The sequence below is a fragment of the Rhinatrema bivittatum genome, chromosome 2 (assembly GCF_901001135.1).
Source record: "Rhinatrema bivittatum chromosome 2, aRhiBiv1.1, whole genome shotgun sequence".
In the NCBI taxonomy this organism is placed as follows: domain Eukaryota; kingdom Metazoa; phylum Chordata; class Amphibia; order Gymnophiona; family Rhinatrematidae; genus Rhinatrema; species Rhinatrema bivittatum.
In genome coordinates, this window is record NC_042616.1 from 240,108,238 (window position 1) to 240,129,706 (window position 21,469).

A 21,469-nucleotide genomic window follows, 5' to 3' on the forward strand; every position below is an offset into this window, starting at 1 on the left:
GTCTCCTGACATTCAGAGGATAAAGGACTCAAAATGGAAGAATCTAGTCAATGTTTAAGTATAGAATTTCAGTAATTTATCATTCTGAAATGAAACACATGAATTAATGTACATTGGTCCCTTTTAAAATCTGCACTAAATAATCTAAATATGGGGGAGATATTATAAATGGATGAAAGCAAACAGTATTTCACTTGAGCCTTTGCACTGAGCAATTACCATTGAGTTGAAAAATAAATGCGCTAATATTTTGTACAGAATTTTTATAGTCTAATAGAACACTTATGGAACAAAGAATTGATCCATAAAAAATTCAATAATGTCAGCATGTAAACAAAGTTATTTGGCAGACATCGCGCTCTTAGTGTTTAATAGCAGGACTGGAGGGCTGTTAGTATCCTTTTCTATTATTTTTCATCATTTGAAAAAGCAATACAGCTGTATAACAAGTACAGGATGATATAATCACTGGAAGGTTGTGGAGGTCAGAAAATGACTTCATGTTCTCTTTGTAGTTACTATATATCATAAACTTTAATGTATTATAATCGTAAATACCACAGATCCCATACTTGCTTTTAGCTTTATGGGAGCATAGGAGAAGCGATTGTTCATTATCTAATCATTATCAACAGGAGCTTCTCCCCACAGCAGATTCCCTGGGGTCTAAGGGAGGTGGGAAGGAGAGAATAATTGAAAAGAGTAAGTATAGTATTTCTTACTGGGTACCTTCACGTGGTGACCTTGCGGTATAACGTCCAAACCAAATCTCAGCAAGGTGACCAGTACTATTGAAGTATGAAAGGGAGAAAGAAGAAAAATTCACACTGGCCACACCTCAGCTAAAGTAAAAAATGTGCTCACCTTTAACCTCAGCACTAAGGCTAATGATGATGGTAGCGATAGTGCCAAATCTTCGGATGAAGGCAATACCCCTGGCGCAGCCATAGGCCGCCCTGTTCATGGACCCACTATAGCAAGAGGCAAACTATAGAAATTAATGAAAAAAAATCAAGAGAACTAACTAAAATGCGGTGAATCCTTGAAGATGAAAAGGAGATAACATACTACTATTTTTATACCAAAACTCCTAGTATTTAAATCTGGAAGGTATGCAGAGTCCACCCAAAACTGGAAGAAAGAAAAATATTATCACAGGACGAACAGCAAAAAGCAGTGAATGCCAATTTAAGAATTCTGATTGAACAGATCAAAGAAAGAAGCACCTAAGTGTTGACATCTGAAAACACCTAAGTGATTAAAACACCCAAGTGTTGACATCTTAAAACACGTGAGGGATGATGCAGAAAGAGATAAGTGAGAGAAGGAGGAAGTCCAGAGAGGAACTCCAGAAGAGAAGCACCGGAACAGCCACAGCAGTTGGAGGAAGCAATGGGTGACCCACCAGTGAATGACGGGGATGCAGCACTGGAGGATTAAAGTAATGTAGCACAAGTCAAGAAGCAGAGTGATCAGGAGATGAGGTACTTGGCAACCGAGCTTCTGGCCTCTATGGAGATGGATAAGTATGCTGGAGTCCAAGAGAGGGAAAGACTACCAAAGTTAAACCCGACACCCAAAGTAAAATGCAAGATAAATAAGATCAGTAAAGCCATAATCTGCATAAAGGGACCCACGTATTGCTATCATGAAAATAAACTGAATGTAATGTTGTGCAGCAAAAACATTACTCAGAGAGCCCTTCAAAGAAGAGCTCAAAGCCAAAAGACAAGGAGTATGGTAATAACTCCTGCATGGAAACAACGCATAGAGCAAAAAACAAAAGCAGTGCATACAGAAATGGCTCTGGGAGATGGGGCACCTCATAAGATTGAGATAATATGAGCGATCCAAAACATCAAGCTGAAATATGCTGCCATAACAGAAGACCTTAAATTCATATGCTTCAATAACAAATTGAAAGTAACAGCAGAAGCACAAAAGCCGCAGAAATATGAAGAAAACAAAAAAGAGAGACTTCAAAATAAAACATTTAGGAAGAACCCAAAGCAATTCTACAGGGAATCAGAGAAAAGCGTTAGTGCATTCAAAATGCCACCAACTAAAGCTGAAGCAGAACATTTCTGGGAAATGTACATGAAGATCCCATAGAGCATGAAAGTGAAGCAGAATGGTTAGTAGAGATCAAAATTATGGAATAGCCAGAAGTAACAACAAAATAGTTGGAAACCAGGTTAAGAAGAGCCCCAAATTAGAAAATCTGGCTGGAGTGCCAAACTTTTGACTCAAACATTTAACATCTCTCCACCAAGACCTAGAAAACTGCAAAAATCAATTGGTCAGACTACCAGCACAATGAATAATAACAGGAAGAACACTTCTTCCAAAGGGAGACATAAATAACGTCCCTAAAAACTACCAGCCAATAACTTGGCTACCTACAATCTACAAGCCATATATTGTAGTAAATGCCAATAGAAAATACAATCATATTGATTTTTATAACATCATGGTGATAGAATAGAAGGGCAATAAGAGGGTAGTATATGGAACCAAAGACAAGTTACTGCTGAATAAAGTGATCATGACCAGCTGTAAGAAAAAAACAAAATCTCAATGTAGCATAGATCAACTATAAGAAAGTTTTTATTTAGATTGATTATGTACATCAAGTTCACCATGAAAATCTGGCAAACTATACTCTCTCTGAATTATGAAGATACTCAATCTGACATCCCTAACATCAAGATCCAGCAAGGAATATTTCAGGGAGATTCTCTCTCAGCAATTTTGTTTTGTTGGCATTAAAGCTTCTTGGGGCAATTGGACATCATGTGCCTCAGCCTGCACAGTAAAGAAATAAGCTCATCTGTCTCTTGTGGAGTTTCTCCTTTGGGGAAAGTTTACTTCTGCCAAGTTGCATGGGTTCCTCTGTTGTTTCAGTATCTGAGGTGTGTGTGGGAGCCAGAGGCCATTGGAAACGGGGTGCTGGAATATTGGCTGCTGATTGGTTTTATTCTCTCTAGCCTTCTCCTGAATGTGGCAGTCAATACAGCCAGCTAGAGAAGTCAAGGCATCTAGCGAGGTTGGGATGTCCCTGCCCACTAGCTCATCTTTGATCTCCCTGTAAGCCCTTGTAGAAATATAGCTTTAAGGCTATATTCTCCCCAATGTAATTCCAAGGCCAAGGTGCGGAACTTTATCATATGGTCACTTAAGATGTGTGTCCTCTGGGGGATCCACAGCAGGTCAGCGGCCAGGGAAGAGGTTCATCCAGGTTCTTCAAACACTAGCCTGAATTGCTGAAGGCAGTGCAGCAGACTTTGGAGCAGGGGGGTCCTCTTTCTCCCATATCGGAGAAGCCCACGCTAACACCATGCTACCAAGAAGCAAGAGGATGTAGAAGACCTTGAAGCAATCCATCGGGAACAGACTAGACTGTAGTTTGAACTGCATTCTGCACTGGTTCAGAAAACTTTGGCACTCCTTAAAATCGCACATGTAGCGAGGTGGCACCGGAAATTTGGCTTCTAGTCTTGATACTATGGCGGCATTATTTATTTATGTATTTATTTATTTCGAAACTCTTCTATACCATCGTTAAGTTAGGTAACCATCACAACGGTTTACAAAAAAGGCACGATAAAGTTAAAATGAGTGGTATAGATTACAAGTTAAACGTGTGCCATCATAGTACAGTAACATTTTAGTATAATAAACTATGTGTAAAAGTTAAGCTTATCTGTTTGTTTAAGAAGTATTAGGTGGTTCGAATTTAACATTAAGATGTGTTTATAGGTTAAAAACAACAACTGATATGACTACTGTTGAAGCAGGAGCTGGTGCTGGGGTCAGGGCATCCATGCAGATTGCCAGCTTTTCCAAGGCCATTGTGACCTGGTTCAAGACAGACTGTTATTCCTAAACTCATTGGGCCAGGCCCAGAATGGCCTTAAGTGAGGTTACAACCACCAGGTCCATGGCCTTAGCAACCTGTAAGGTTCGTGGACCCTTTGGTGTGAGTCTCATGTAAGTTGGTAATAACGGAAGTCTCAGTTGTGGCTAGGATCAGAGGTAGGCGGCAGATGATGTGGTCAAGGTCCAGACTGAGGTCAGAGGCAGGCAGCAGGCAAGAATAGTCAGAGTTCAGATTAAGATCAAATCCAATGGTCAGTCCAAGGGCAGGTGTGAAAGATACTAGAAGGATGAAGACTGGGTAGGGAGGACGAGGCAGGCTGGGCTTAGAGAGACGAGGCAGGTGGGACTTGGTGAAAGAAAGCATGCAGAACTTGGTGAGATGAGGCAGACAGACTCAGGATCAGGAACTCAAGATGCAGCACCTGACCGCTGCCAGGATGCAGGCGACCCGTTGCTGAGTGTCTGGAGAGGCCCTTTATAAAGCTAGGCAGCTGACATCATCCATGGGCCCCTCGGCATTTTCCCGCTGCAGGCCCTTTAAATCAGGCTGAGTCGGGTGCCCGCACACCTAGGGGCACCGCGAGAGGTGAGGGAAGCTGCAGCACTCTGCTGCGGAGGAAAGGAGTAGCCACACCCTATCCCATGGCCTTTCGAGCAGGCTGGGTGAGTGCGCCGGCTCATGGGGGCGTCCTGCGAGCCAGCAAACGTAAAACATTGTCAAGCCCTTGGCCAGAGGTCTGGACTCTTATGCATTTGTGTAGCAAATGTTATAGACAAACATAGCTGTGATAACATTTCATTTTAATTGGCATAGTCAGATTGGGAAAATGAACCACGTGGATTAAATATGCCATAGATCATTATGACCACGGAAGTAAATAAACTTCCTGCAAAGCTGAGGTGGGAGTGGAGGTATGACATGATTATTATGAGAAAATGAAGCCATGTCAAGCCTGTCACGGTTTCTATTCCATTTTCATATGATTAATCAAGCAATCAGAGTCCTAATGCATACTATATTATTATTTTAATCAACTCTCTTTTAAAGACAAATTGTTAAATTAACTCTCAGGTATTAACTCTCAGGAAACAGCCAAATAAAATGAGCGTCTGTTTTTAAGCAGCAATTCTACTTAGTCAGCTGGCTGTGTTGAAGGGCTTCCCCATGAAGGCATATTGCTAAATGATATTGTTGTCTACCTTAAGGAGAAAATAGAACTTGACCTAACCTGAAGAAAAGGAGGAAGGAAGATATGGTGGAGGCGGAGCAGGAATACAGTTAAAATAGGAAAAATAAAAGGCAAAACAGAAAAGAACTGGTGAAGAGAAAAACGTGGATGGAGAAGAGGAAAGGCAGGAGAAGAGAAGAAATAAACTGAGTGGGGTGGACAAAAGGGGCCTGAAGATTGCAGGATGGAAGACAGAGGAACATGAAAGGAATAGGATGTTAAGGATTCACATTTTCAAAAGTCAGCCCTCCAGTTGTAATTTTTATCTTATGTGGTACATGGGAGAAGACTGTACATTTTATTCTTTGGGTTATAGTGAGGAAGGGTTTAAAGTACAGAGGGTTTTATTGTATTTTAGCTTTTTCGTATAATGTTAATGGTTTTATTGTAGCAGTATGGCTTTTTTCTATGACCCTCAGTGAGAGAGAAAGGTTCTGGGAAATTTAGAGGCTATACTAGATTTTTGGATTTAGTGGGAAAAGTGTCTCTTGTGATTTTTGCACTCTTTCTTGGAATATGGTTTATTATTATGTTTATATTATATGTGTTTAGCGTATATCATTTGATTGTATTATGAAGTGTAATTATTTTATTTTATTGCATTATATTATTGTTTTCATATGCTTATGTTATATTTTTATATTGTATATTGTACTTTATAATGTGATATCGTATATTGTAAGACCCTTTAGGCTTTCCTGCAGTGGATTGGAAAGATGAAGTATACTGTAAGTCAAAATAGAAATACAGACCACCAAATAGATCACAGGAATAAATCATACACAAGAAGCAACCATTTTTCAGTGGAAAATATGTTCTAGATCAAGGATCACGATATCAAGTTGGAGGGGAGTAGACTCAGGAGTAATGTAAGGAAGCATTTCTTCAAAGAAAGGGTGATGAGTGCACAGAAGAGCCCTCCAGTACAGGCAACTGGCAGAAATATATAAATGTAACATAAAATAACAAGAAAGAGGATCAGAATTCAAAAAGACATGGGATAAGTTCAAAAGACCCTTAGGCACAAGAAGTGAGGATAAAGCTGGAGATCAAGTAGAAAATGTTTTAGAAAAATGGGCATGCTGAATAGGACTGGTTATTATTTTTTGTTAAAAGGAAACATTATCCTCTGTGTAATGTCCAATAGTATAAAAGTAGACAGAGCCAGTAGATATACTTTCTATCAATACAAAATTTTACTTTTCAGTCATTACTTTTGAAATCATTTTAAGCCGCTTCCCTCTAGCTCTCCTGAATCCAATGAAGTGAAAATATTATATGCAGTGTGAATAATATAATTTGTGACATCATAGACAGCATGAGCGAATCAGAATCAATTATTAGAATTTATTTATGAATGCATTAATTTCATTATTGTTTGTTAAGACGACTGCTTCTGGGGAGCGACAAAGACCTGCTTAAAGAATTCCCAAAATAATGACTTAAAAGTAACAGTTTTAATTGAGACAGGATATTATTTATCAAGTAGAGCTAAAATATAGCTAAATTCGTTAAGATGCAATTACCTGCAATAAATTTCAAAACAACATTGTATACATATTTTTTGCTTTGAAACTTGGGACAAAGTCCATGGGCTACAAGTAGCCATGAATTTTGACCCAAAATGCATAGCTTGAAAATTGCCCCTGAATTTATGACTTTGGAATAGAAAGATGAATAATAATCAAGAGGGAGGATTTTAAACTTGCTATGGCCATAATAGAGAATGCCTCCCTCTAACTTTTCAAAAATGCAAAAATAGGAGAAAAATCTTTGGTGCATTGTGCTGTATAATGATGTTCTCAGGCAATCATTTCTAGTGTAGAATGTAGTTAATGTTGTTGTCATTGGTTACTGAGGCTTCTAGCATCTCTTCATGAGAATACATTCTGTGAATCAGGATAATTTTCTCTGCTTCATATTGTTTCATAAAAACCAAGAAATGTTACTGCATTTAATCCAACAAGGAAACATTTTGCTGTGGGTCATGTCGTCTTTACAGTATCTAGAAATAAAATAAAATAAATGAAATTGACAGATATGTAATGAATGTCCGGGGCCCATACAATATGCGTCATTAGTGATGCAGTTGCCTGGCAACCGGTGGAAAGCTCTACACAGAGCAACAAGGGCCCGCAGCAATGACTAGAAACCTTGACATCTGCCTTGGGACTGTGAACAGCACAGTGGAATTGGTTTATCCTGCTGACTCTTCATGAAAATGTACGAACTAGGGATCTGTTTTATCTAACGTTTTCCCCCACATGCTCTAAATGGAAGGAAACTGTTGATAAATCAGGTTGTATTGTTCTAATATCTTGTAGTTCCAGCCAGGAAGACTTTTAAAGCTGTTCTGTGTTTTCTTATTTAATGAAGATGGTTAAGCAAGTGTAAAAGGGTTCAAATAATATTACACAATGAATGAAGTATTTCTACCCTGACATTATCTTTGTAATACAACATTTTTTTTTTCATCACAGTTTAAAACATGAAACATTGTTTTCTTGGCGTGTCTCATCAATGTTTATCATTGTATGAAATAGTTTAACAATCTTTTTGAGATAAAAGTAAGTCATTAATCAGATTCAAGTTTTAATAACTTCCTGGTTTCAAATTAACAGGCATCAAAAATACTAGTGAATTGTTATGCATAGGGAGGGTAATGTTCAAATAGCCAGCTTAGCTGTAAAGTCAGTGAATATATGACATGCACAGATTTTACAGAGGCTTTTCAAAGTAAACTTATATGTAAAAGTTTGATTTGAAAATTCACAGGTAACTCATTGGCCAGCTCTATGCAGAGATTAACTCACATAAAGTTATACCTTCTTTTTAAAAGGCGTAACTTGCGTGCATACACTTATACGCAGGGAGGATAGCTTTCAAACAACTGCACGCGGCCTCGTATATGTGCATAATTTCACAAGTAGCATTTTGAAAATTCACCCCATTCTCTTTAAAATCAAGAAGCATGCACGTAAGTGTCGACTCCACCACCAACTGGAGTGCCTCTGCTCAGTTTGATTAAAAGTATGAGCAGAACTTTTACGTGCATGAAGTCCTGGTCTATATTGTAAGAGCCATTTATGGGCATAAAGCCTAGTTTTATACACTCAAATGGCTTTAAAAATCAACCCGAAGGCCTCTATGCTGTGATCTTTGGCAAATGTGCAAACAATTACAGACAGGAGTGTCCCAAATATATCCTTTTCCCACTATGAAAGAATATGTAAAGGTCCAAATATCTTACAGAGATTTGACAAAGCATAAGACTATTTCTCCACACAAAAAAATATGTTTGCCTTTCCACAAATGAATGATAGCCTTTAAAGGAAAAGAGTCGACAAAAGAAAAAGAATATCTTGCTTTCCTAGACATTGGACTAAGACTGGGTTCCCCTGAAACTATGCCAGTTTAAATGTGTGGGGGAAAACTATACTGCTTTTCCAAAGACAAACAACTTATTCTAAATTTCAGTCCTAGTGATAAGCATAACTCACCAACCCCTAGAGTCATCATTTTGCTATAAATTTCGCATGAATAATGCCTGTGATTTAAAAAAAAAAAAAAAGAATTATGGTTAGGGTAATTTTTGAGTTACCACAACATATGCTATTTTAGCACAAGTATTTTACTGCAACACACATTATATTTATTACACCTGCAATATTTTCTCTGTACAGGCATTTCCTTGTTGAGAGAGAGAAAGACTCTTTATAAGATTCACATATTAGTCAACTATTTATACCACTATAGGAGAGTCATCTAGTAACTCTATTTATACCACTATAGGAGAGTCATCTAGTAACTCTATTTATACCACTATAGGAGCGTTATCTAGTAACTCTATTTATACCACTATAGGAGAGTCATCTAGTAGTTTGATGAGGGCGAGAGTACATTGTTGAAATCTCATCTTTGTGTATCTTTCCTCATTCCAAATCACATGAAATCTTCACTCATGTGTACTGTGCTGTTCGTATATCTGACTGTGCATGTAAAACTGGCCCCCAAACCCTAGACCACTACCAAAACCTCACCCTGAGTTACTAGATATCCCTCCTATAGTGGTATAAATAGATGACAAATATGGGTATTACCCTAGAGTCTCTCTCTCTCTCTCCACTCTACTCTACTCCACTCCCTCTCCTACCTAAAACAGGATTCACAATATATATCACAAATCCAATTTCAGGCACACAGGTTAACACCAGGAAAAAAAGGTGTAGATATTTCCAGCATTATAACATGCATTACACTATCACGTTAAACACTCCTCATTTTCAGAAACTCCTCCCCTTTGACTAAATTTTCAAAATTTGCATTCACATCTCATGATGCAAAAAATAACACATGCATTATGGCATTATCACAGGCATTAGGACCCTAACGCCCACGATAATGCCCTAATGCATTTTAATGAATGACCCTGTTTGCCAGTTAAGAACATGGTAGTTGCATGTGGCTGCCAAGTTCATGGGGTTAGGGCAGCAAACAACAAATGTTCATGACTTACTAAAGCTGGATAAGACTTGAACCCAACTCAAACCATGGGCCTGGCTTTCTGTCAGCTCTCCTTCTAAAGAAGAGGACAAGTCAATCACAAGTGAAACCAAATGAAGTGCGCATCCAATGGGAGCAGGAAAGCCAAAAGCAGCATGTGCTAAAGTGGAGATGGTAAATTAAGAAGCTTGTAAAGGAACATCAGTTGCATAATCCTCAGTAGTGCTGAAAAAAGCTTATAATGCTATGTGCCATAAGAGCTGGAAGCTCTGTGTGCTCCATTAGGGCAGAAGGAGACAAAAGCTGTGTGCTATAGCACACAGCTGGAGCACACATTATAAGGTGAATTTTCAAAAGTTGTGCACATAAAAATCAGCATATAAGTGTGTAAAATATCTTATACTCGTGTACATGCTATTTTATAAACTTCAAATTATACTTATAGTAAGATAGATGGATAAATCTCAAATAAAGTTATTTAGCGAGATAAGTAGCACCATTTAAGACTTTTCTGGCTAAGTAGCAGTTAAACCATAACTTATTCAGATAAGTACAATATACATTTGGGCATTTTTGGTTTTTTTTTACATATGCGCGCATGTTGCAGGGTACATTTACCCATATTTTATAATCTATGTATATCGTATACACACAAGTTATAAAATACAAGAATAGGTTTTCATGTATATGGAGGTGCATGCAGCTGTGTCAAATTTATTCTCTGTATGTTAAGGTTAGCATAGAATAAACATAACCCTGCAAAAGACTAAATGCACTATGGAATCTTTATGGATAGAAATTCCATGTGCAATGGGAAAAAGTATTGTGATGGGGGTATCTATCATTCATCTGGCTAGAATGAACAGACAATGTAAATGCTAAAAGAAATTAGGGAAGCTAACAAATTTGGCATCACAATGACAATAGGAGATTTAAATTACCCCAATACAGACTGGATAAATGTCACATCAGGACATGTTAGGGAGGTAAAGTTTCTAGATAAAATAAATGATTGCTTTATGGAGCAGCTGGTCCAAGAACCAATAAGATGGGGAGCTTGCACTTAATCCTTAGTAGAATGCAGGATTTGATGCAAGACGTAATGGTAGCAGGGCCACTTGCTAATAGTGATCATAACATGATCAAATTTGATTTAATAGCTAGAGGGAGGACATTATGGAAAACTAGAGCTATAGCATTTAATTTTCAAAAGATAGTCTATGATAAAATGAGGAAAATAGAGAAATCTAAAAGGTGAAGCTACAAAGGTTAAGAGTTTACATTAGGCATGCACATTGTTTAAAAATACCATCTTGGAAGCCCAGACCAGATGTATGCCATGCATTTAAAAAGGCAGAAGGAAGGCCCAACAACTGCCAGCATGGTTAAAAGGTCAGGTGAAAGAGGCTATTATAACTAAAAGAACTACTTTCAAAAAATGAAAAGAAGATCCAAATAAAAAAAAGGAAAAAGCATAAGCACTGGCAAGTTAGATGCAAAACTTTGATAAGGCAGGCAAAAAGGGAATTTGAAAAGAATCTTGATACAGAAGCAAAAACTCATAATAAAGAACCTTTAAAATACATCTGAAGGCTGCAAGGGAGTTGATTGGACTGTTAGATGGTCAAGGAGTAACAGGCCATAGCGGAAAGACTAAATTAATTCTTTGCTTTTATGTTTACTGAGGAGAATGTTGGAAGATGCCCATAGCAGCTAAGTTCTTTGATGGTGATGATTCTGAGCAATTAAAGTACCTGGAAGATGTAATATGGCAAATTAACAAGCTAAAGAGTAGCAAATTAAATGGACCTTATGATTTATACTCCAGAGTTCTGAAAGAACTCAAAACTGAAATTTCATACCTATTACTAGTAATCTGTGACCTATCATTAAAATTGTCTGTTATATTGAAGATTGGAGGATAGCCAAGGTAATGCCAATCTTTAAAAAGGGCTCCAAGGGTGATCTCGGAAACGATTGACCAGTGAGCCTGACAGTGCAAGGACAAATTGCAGAAACTATCCTAAAGAAAAAAATTATAGAACCTAGATAGACGTGATTTAATGGGTCAGAGCCTATATGGATTTACCCAAGGGAATTGCCTCTCCAATCTGCTACATTTTTTGAAGGGGTTAATAAACATGCAGATAATGGTGAGCTGGTGGATAAAGTGCATCTGGATGCTCAGAAAGCATTTGACAAAGTCTCCCATGAGAGGCACCTTAGAAAATTAAAAAGTCACGAGATTGAAGCCTACAGCCTATTGTGGATTGCAAACTGATTAAAAAATAGGAAACAGAGAGTACGACTAAATGATCTGTTTTCTCAATAGAAAAAAGTAAATAATGGAGTGCTCTAGGGATCTGTACTAGGCATGGTGCTTTTTTAACATATTTATAAATGATCTAAACAAGGGGATGAAGAGTGAAGTGATCAAATGTGTAGACAACACAAAATTTTTCCAAGTTGCTGAATCACAAGCGGATTGTAAGAAATTACAGGAGGACCTGGGAGAGTGAGCATCCAAATGGCAGTGTAAAGTTGTGCATGTTAGACCCTCCTTAAAAATCCAGGACCAAAATGGTCAGACAGATGATGAAATGCTAAGAGAAATCAGGGAAGCTAACCAATTTGGCAGTGCAATAATAATGGGAGATTTCAATTACCCCAGTATTGACTGGGTAAATGTAACATCAGGACTTGCTAGAGACATAAAGTTCCTGGATGTAATAAATGACTGCTTCATGGAGCAATTGGTTCAGGAACCAACAAGAGAGGGAGCTATTTTAGATTTAATTCTTAGTGGAACGCAGGATTTGGTGAGAGAGGTAACGGTGGTGGGGCCTCTTGGCAACAGTGATCATAACATGATCAAATTTAAACTAATAACTGGAAGGGGGACAATAAGTAAATCTGGAGCTCCAACACTAAACTTTCAAAAGGGAAACTTTGATAAAATGAGGAAAATAGTTAGAAAAAAAACTGAAAGGTGCAGCAGCAAAGGTTAAAAGTGTCAACAGGCATGGACATTGTTTAAAAATACAATCCGAGAGGCGCAGTCCATATGTATTCCACACATTAAGAAAGGTGGAAGGAAGGCAAAACGATTACCGTCATGGTTAAAAGGTGAGATGAAGGAGGCTATTTTAGCCAAAAAAACATCCTTCAAAAAATGGAAGAAGGATCCATCTGAAGAAAATAGGATAAAACATAAGCATTGCCAAGTTAAGTGTAAAACATTAATAAGACAGGCGAAGAGAGAATTTGAAATGAAGTTGGCCATAGAGGCAAAAACTCATAATAAAAACGTTTTTAAATATATCTGAAGCAAGAAACCTGTGAGGGAGTCGGTTGGACCATTAGATGACAGAGGGGTTAAAGGGGCTCTTAGGGAAGATAAGGCCATTGCAGAAACACTAAATGAATTCTTTGCTACCGTGTTTACTAATGAGGATGTTGGGGAGATACCAGTTCCTGAGATGGTTTTCAGGGGTGATGAGTCAGACGAACTAAAAGAAATCATTGTGAACCTGGAAGATGTAGTAGGCCAGATTGACAAACTAAAGAGTGGCAAATCACCGGGACCAGATAGTATGCATCCTAGGGTACTGAAGGAACTCAAAAATGAAATTTCTGATCTATTAGTTAAAATTTGTACCTATCATTAAAATCATCCATTGTACCTGAAGACTGGAGGGTGGTCAATATTTTAAAAAGGCACCAGGGGCGATCCAGGTAACTGTAGACCAGTGAGCCTGACTTCAGTGCCGGGAAAAACAGTGGAAATTATTCTCAAGATCAAAATCGTAGAGCATATAGAAAGACATCGTTTAATGGAATACAGTCAACATGGATTTACCCAAGAGAAGTTTTGCCTAACAAATCTGCTTCATTTTTTTGAAGGGGGTTAATAAACCTGTGGATATTGGTGAACCGGTAGATGTAGTGTATTTGGATTTTCAGAAGGTGTTTGACAAAGTCCCTCATGAGAGGCTTCTAAGAAAACTGAAAAGTCATGGGATAGGAGGCAATGCCCTTTCATGGATTACAAACTGGTTAAAAGACAGGAAACAGAGAGTAGGATTAAATGTTCAATTTTCTCAGTGGAAAAAGGTAAACAGTGGAATGCCTCAGGGATCTGTACTTGGATCAGTGCTTTTCAATATATATAAATGATCTGGAAAGGAATATGATGAGTGAGATTATCAAATTTACGGATGATACAAAATTATTCAGAGTAGTTAAATCACAAGCAGATTGTGATACATTACAGGAGGACCTTGCAAGACTGGAAAATTGGGCATCCAAATGGCAGATGAAATTTAATGTGGACAAGTGCAAGGTGTTGCATATAGGGAAAAATAACCCTTGCTGTAGTTACATGATATTAGGTTCCATATTAGGAACTACCACCCAGGAAAAAGATCTAGGCATCATAGTGGATAATACTTTAAAATCGTCAGCTCAGTGTGCTGCAGCAGTCAAAAAAGCAAACAGAATGTTAGGAATTATTAGGAAGGGAATGGTTAATAAAACGGAAAATGTCATAATGCCTCTATATCGCTCCATGGTGAGACCGCACCTTGAATACTGTGTACAATTCTGGTCGCCGCATCTCAAAAAAGATATAGTTGCGATGGAGCAGGTACAGAGAAGGGCAACCAAAATGATAAAGGGGATGGAATAGCTCCCCTATGAGGAAAGGCTGAAGAAGTTAGGACTGTTCAGCTTGGAGAAGAGATGGCTGAGGAGGGATATGATAGAGGTCTTTAAGATCATGAGAGGTCTTGAACAAGTAGATGTGAATCGGTTATTTACACTTTCGAATAATAGAAGGACTAGGGGGCATTCCATAAAGATAGCAAGTAACACATTTAAGACTAATCGGAGAAAATTCTTTTTCACTCAACGCACAATAAAGCTCTGGAATTTGTTGCCAGAGGATGTGGTTAGTGCAGTTAGTGTAGTTGGGTTCAAAAAAGGTTTGGATAAGTTCTTGGAGAAGTCCATTACCTGCTATTAATCAAGTTTACTTAGGGAATAGCCACTGCTATTAATTGCATCAGAAGCATGGGATCTTCTAAATGTTTTGGTAATTGCCAGGTTCTTGTGGCCTGGTTTGGCCTCTGTTGGAAACAGGATGCTGGGCTTGATGGACCCTTGGTCTGACCCAGCATGGCAATTTCTTATGTTCTTATTTATCCTGGTCCACCTTAAGACAGTCCACAAGGGAATCCTGATTGCAGGGCATTTCCCTTGGGGAGAGGATTAAGAAAGTAGGTTCCAAAGAGAATAGGGTGCCCAAGACCAGCTAGGAGAAAACAGGAACTTTGCTAAACAACTTATGTGAGTAAACTGCTACATTTCTGTTTCCAGTACTGCTGAGATAAGCAGGCTTGTGTTTTGTTAATTTTTAATTGTAATTTATTTATTTATTTGCAGTACTTTTATAGTGCATACTTCAACAAACATCACGTGGTTTACAATAAGAAACATTTATAATTTTAAAACATAACTACATTGCACACATATATATATTTATTTATATATTTAAGCATTTTATATTAGAGATGTGCATTCATTTATCACGAATTAGTAGTGGTTCGGGGGAACTGAACCACGAAATGGATTTTCCAGGTTAGTGCGGGGGGGAGGGGCACATTTATTTAAAAAAAAAATAACACCTCAACCCTTCAATATTACTTTCTTACAACTCCCCTACCATCCCAGTCCCTCCCCAAGACTTACTAAAAGCCCTGGTGGTCCAGCAGGGTCCCGCGAGTGATCTCTCCCTCCATGCCGTTGGGCTGTCGGGCCTGCTACGAATCAAAATGGCGTCGATGGCCCTTTGCCCTTACGATGTCACAGGAGCTACCGGTGCCATTGGTCATCCCCTGTCACATGGTAGGAGCAATGGATGGCCTTTTTTTTTTCAGCGCTTCAAAGTGGATTACATTCAGGTACTGTAGGTATTTCCCTATCCCCAGAAGGCTTACAATCTAAGGCAGTGATGGCTAACCTATGACACGCGTGTCAGAGGTGACACGCCGAACCATTTTTGCTGACACGCGTAGCGTTTCGGGACTATCGATTTTTTTTTTTTTTTATCAGCTGCGCCAACCCTTTAAAATTAGTTTTTTTAGTATCCCTCCAGCCCCCCCCTCCCCAATGGCCCCGGGCTCAGGGAGGCGCAGCGACAGGCAGGGCCGTGGTGAGGCTCACTTCACCACAGCCCAAAGAAAAAGATAGTGTTGAACGCGCTGATGCTCCTCCTTCCTGCCTGTGCGGCCCCGGAAGTAAACGTTGCCGGAGCCGCGTGGGCAGGAAGGAGGTGAAGCATCAGTGCGTGCAGAAGAGGAGCATCGCTTGTGCTTACGGGCGGCCGCCGCGAATCTCAAATCGCAGCGGCCCGAGAAGAGGAAGAAGCCCGGTAGCAGGGCCGCTGCAGAGCCCATCCTGTGGCGACCCGCGAAGAGGAGGCCCAGAGGTGAGAGAGAGGCTGAGGGTCTGTGTGTGTGTGTGTGTGTGCGCGCGCGTGCGAGATGAGTTGAGAGATTGTGTGTGAGGACCCGAATGTTTGCAGAGACTGCATGTGCTTGAGCAAGACAGCATGTGGGAGTGAGAGAGAGCCTGTGTGTGAGGGTCAGACAGCATGTGCCAGTGAGACACTGTGTGTATGAATGGTTGTATGAGAGAGAGCATGTGACAGTGAGAGCCTGTGTGTGTGTGTGTGTGTGTGTGTGTGAGAGAGAGAGAAATGCATGTGAGAATGAGAACCTGACTGTGTGTTTGAGGGAAGAAGATGGAGAGAAAAGAAACAGAAAAAAAGACAATATAAAAGGAATTGGCAAAAAAAATAAAGGGAAGGTGGAAAAAAAAAGCCTGTGACCAACCAATTAGAAAACTAAGATCAGACAGCAAAGGTTAAAAAATATATATATTTTTAGTGATTGGCACGTAATCTTTGGGAATGTGCAAGAATAGCAACATCCCCAATAGTCATGTGGCAGCAGTGACAGTGGCAGCAGAGGAATGAGAGAGGTTCGGAGGTTGCTGGCAAAAGAGAGGGGGGGTCTGCCTTTAGTGTGTACATGTGTATGAATGGGCCTCTGCCTGGGGGTGTGTGTGTGTGAATGCATAGGTGCCTGCCTGGAGGATGGAGCGGGAGTGGTGTGAAAATGAATGGGAGCCTGCCTGGGTGTGTGTGTTTGTGTGTATGTGAGGGAGCCAGTGAGTGTGAGAGCATGAGTGTGTATGAGAAAATCCAGGGGAGTAAGAGTTTGTGTGGGAGGGGGGGTGGGGGGTGGAGGGGGAGAGAGTGTTTTAATTGAAGATTTAGCCGACGAAATTCAGCAACAAAAAAGTCACTAAGCAGGCAAGGTAAAGAATTATTTGTTTTTGCTTTATTAATAAAACAGTACATATATTAAAATTATAACTTCTTGTTATTAGAGCTACAAATATCATCACAATTATGGATTTTTCTAGAAGTGACACACCACCCGAGTTATGCTCGGTTTTTTAATGAATTTTGACACACTGAGCTCAAAAGGTTGGCCATCACTGATCTAAGGCCTAGATTTATCAAAAAGCAGTAAATATTGCATGTGATATAAAAAGGAGCATGTTTTATGGTAATAGCCTTTTTATCACAATGGGGTAGATTTTAAAAGGTACGCACGGGGCGTACATGTGCGCGCATATGTACGCCCGATTTTATAACATGCGCACATGTTATAAAATCGGGGGTTGGCGCGCGCAAGGGGGTGCACAAGGCAAGGGGGTGCATTCGGAGCGGCCTCGGTGGGAACTTCCCTACCCCCCACCCCACCTTCCCTTCCCCTACCTCCCCCGCCCTTTCCCCCCTACCTTTTCCTTTTTCATTCTTCTGTTGCAAAACTTACTTCAGCCCTGGGGCTGAAGTAAGTTGCGCATGCCGGCCAACTTCCGGCGCGTGATCCCTGGCCCAGCGGCAAATGACCGCAGTGCCTGGAGCCTCTGACCCCGCCCACGCCTCTTTAGTAAAGCCCTGGGACTTATACGCGCATAACCCTTTGAAAATCCGGCCCAATGTGCGTTATCTTAGCACAGGTATTAGTGCAAAGTGTGTTAACTTTTTGCACTTTGTGGTAACATCTACATAATTGCATTTTCCTACCTGCAAAGTGTTCATTTGAGAGAGCGAGAGAGAGAGAGAGACTATCTATAAGGCCCTTGTAGTAGTTAAATATTTATGCTTCTATAGGAGGTCCACACGCGCAAGTTATAAAATCGGGGGTCGGCGCATGCAAGGGGGTGCACAGTTGTGCACCTTTCGCGCGCCAAGCCGCACTGCCTTCCCCCGTTCCCTATCCCCCTCCACCTCACCTTCCCTTCCCCTACCTCCCCCGCCCTTTCCCCCCTACCTTTTTTTGTTTTTCTTTTATTTCCAAATTTACTTCTGCCCTGGGGCTGAAGTAAGTTGCGCACGTTGGCCGACTGCCGGTGTGCAATCCCCGGCACAGCGACCGTGCAGATGCCTCTGGCCACGCCCCCAGACCGCCCCACCCCCGGACCGCCCCTTTTTGCAAGCCCCGGGACTTACACACGTCCCGGGGCGTTACACGCGTCGCCAGGCCTTTTGAAAATAGGCCTGGCGGGCATATGACCAGTTAGGCACGTAAATCCTCCGGAAACCCGGCCCAATGTGTGGGAGATATGATTGAGGTCTATAAAATCATGAGGGGAGTGGAATGACAAATTGGTTATTTTCTCTTTCAAAAATGCAAAGACTAGGGGAAACCTCCATGAAGTTACTAAGTAGCCTATTAAAACAAATCAGATAAAATATATTTTTTTTCACTCAACAAATAATTAAGCTCTGGAATTCATTGCTGGAAGATGAAGAGAAGGCAGATAGCATAGCTGGGTTTAAACAAAGATTTGGACAAGTTCTTGGAGGGAAAGTCTATGAAGTCAAATTTAAAACACGCGCGCGTGCACCCTTATACATGCATAAGGGCAAGCGAGGATGTGCTAGAATTTTGAATCATGTATGCACTTTCATGTGTGTGTTTTAAAATGCACCAAATGTGCATAAGTATGCTCCTAATTTTGAGAGGTTACTCGAGCACAGCTAGCACGTGTGTGGCTTCAATAGGACCATGTTGGCTTTCACACAAGCATGCTAGCAAATTTTAAAACACGCGAGGCACATTCCCAGTTTTCCAATTAGTCCACCAGTTTGTCCAGTTAATAGCGAGGTTTTTCAGACCTCTCTAGTTCTTCATCCTACCCACACCCCCCAGTTGACCCAGACCCCTCACCCTTTCCTTTAAGCCCTAAAACTCGAGGTCTGCAGACTTGCTCCTCCTCAGCAGCAGCAGTAAAGTTCTGCAGATGTATTACATACGTGCGCTGGAGGTTTCATTTTTAAAATTTTGAGTTGCCTGTCTAAGTCTTGGCCCTGCCCCGGAATGCCCAAGCCCTGCCCCCTTATTCCTCACACATGCACAAGTATATATGCACATATTTTGTGGCTTTTTAAGATCTGTGTTGCATGTATGTGGGCTTTTTTTGCGCAAGCAGTGTTTTTAAAGTCAACCTGCATAAACTGTTACTAATCAGGTAGACATGGGAAAGCCAATGTAACCTCTGGGTGTAAGCAGCATGGAATTTATCTATGATTTGGGATCTTGCCAGGTACTTGTGACCTGAATTAGTCACTGCTGGAAACAGGATACTGGACTTGATGACGGTTCTTATGTTCCATTTCTCCAGTTGGGCCAAAGGAAACCTGAGCTATATTTATCTGATGGAGCTGAAAAATGCATGTGGCCCAAAGGGATTGAAGTACCTAAGAATTACATGCATCTTAATGGGAATGGATGTTACATACGCCAAGCTGGGACCAGAGGATCCAGAAACTGCATGTGCTCTAGCATGACCAGAAGAGTTGCGAGCTATGGGGTTAGGAGAACAAGAAGCTACATGCTTACCTGCAGGACTTGAAGTTGCAGTGCCCATTGCAACAGGTAGAACTGGAAGCTGTGCATGCCCCAGTGGTGCTAGAAGAACTGGGAAATGAAAGCAGTACAGCAGAGCTGGAGGAACCAGGAGTCTAAACTGCTGACTACAGCTGAGAAGTAAAAAAAACCCAAAAAACAGAGTACTGAATAGTAGGAAAAGAAGAAGGGGCAGTGATGAGTTGAAGGGAGAATAGGACAAGGAAGGGTGAGAGGAAAAAAAGAGGAAGGAGTCAAAAGAGTAAACAGGGAGTGTGGTGAGAGAAGAATCAATGACGAGCCAAGAATGGCTTACCATTCTAGAAACTTTCTGTTCAGCAAGAAATTGCCACTAATATAAATTTGAAAAAAATTATAAAAGGTTGTGCTCACATCAAAGACAGAAAAATATATTTGGGTTTTTATATATATATATATATATCTCCTGGCCATGATGACATCACACAGATTGCCTTGTCTCTGCCTGGGGTAATTTCTATCCAGGGATGACACTAGGATAAGAAACCTGCCAGTGAAACAGAACCTTAAGTGGCCTCTCCTGGGCTCCCTAATCAATGCTGCATTCTGTGCATCTCTGGGAACATTGCCTCGCAGGCAGCTTCTTCAGTAAAAGCCAGGAGTTTAATCTGGACCTGCCCAGCTAATGGGTGATGGTCTATATTCTATATTACAGAAACTCAGGCATTTTGTAGAATTAAGGTCCTACTATTTAACTAAATTATATGCTTCACGAAAAGTAGTAATGATTAAAAAAAAAAATTACTAGCTCATCCAAAGACATTTATAATCGATCAGAATCCAAAGTTGAGACATTTGCAATTATGATCTAAGGTCTTTTATAAAATAATGGGCAGCATTGGTTATATTTAAACTAATTAATTGCAAATGAATACAAAAATTAATTGATTTCCGCTGCTATGTTAGTATCTGTTTAGTAAAAGTTCCTCCTTAATTCAGTCTTAGTGATGGATGGTTAACTTTATCATAAGCTAATGACAGGATAAATGGGCTGACCAAACTATTCCTTATAGAATTACCACAACTTTTTTTTTTTTAATTATGACTTTTAAAAAAGTCAAATCAGCAGTTTAAATTTGAGAGCAAGTAGTGATGCGTCTATGCATGAGATGGAATTTTGCAACAATTAAAAGAATTAGTAACGCTAACAAGGCCCAGGGAGATTCCATATTTCTTATTCATTGCCTGGTTTCCAGTTGAAAGATGATGTAGCAGCTTTGTTGTAGAATTATGTAGACATTAATTGAAGACACAAAATAAAATAAAGGTCAGAGGACTTTCAAAGGCACTTGCAAAGACTACATTGTATGGAAGAAGAATCCAACTTGAACCTCCTGCCAAAAAATTTGACATTCAAGCTTGTGCCTCTGTAAGAATAAACTGTACCCTCTGTGTACCATGCAGTATTTCAAACGTACACGTGGCCTATGAATTTGACTATGGTAGTTTATGTATTTTACTGTATATTATCCATCCATCTTAGTTTATATAAGCCCTGAGTTTCATATTCAGTTTTATTAGAGAAAATCAGGACTTTTCTCTTATTAGGCATTTCTACTGGAATACTATACTATTTTTACTATCTTTGCTTATCTACTTTTCCTTTCGGAATATATTCTGGTTAATTCAAACACCAATAAATGCAGTGTTCAAAAGCATATGACAAGAATGATTATTCACCTTGCATATGAATAGAAATTACTTTTAGGGGGTAATTTTGAGTGTCCCCCATGGAAGTGGCAGGTTTTCAGGTTCTTTGTATACGGGAGCCTGCAAGGTCATTTTCGCAGGGAAATTCCCAGCAGAGTTCCCCCTTTAAAAATGTGAGGGCCAATG

At 40.0% G+C, this 21,469-nt stretch overlaps 1 protein-coding gene across 2 annotated transcripts in view; it reads left to right on the forward strand.

Annotated features, from left to right (window-relative positions):
- The window catches only part of TMEM108 (transmembrane protein 108), a 521,047-nt gene that overhangs the window by 387,370 nt on the left and 112,208 nt on the right, over positions 1-21,469 (forward strand). The window lies entirely within an intron of this gene.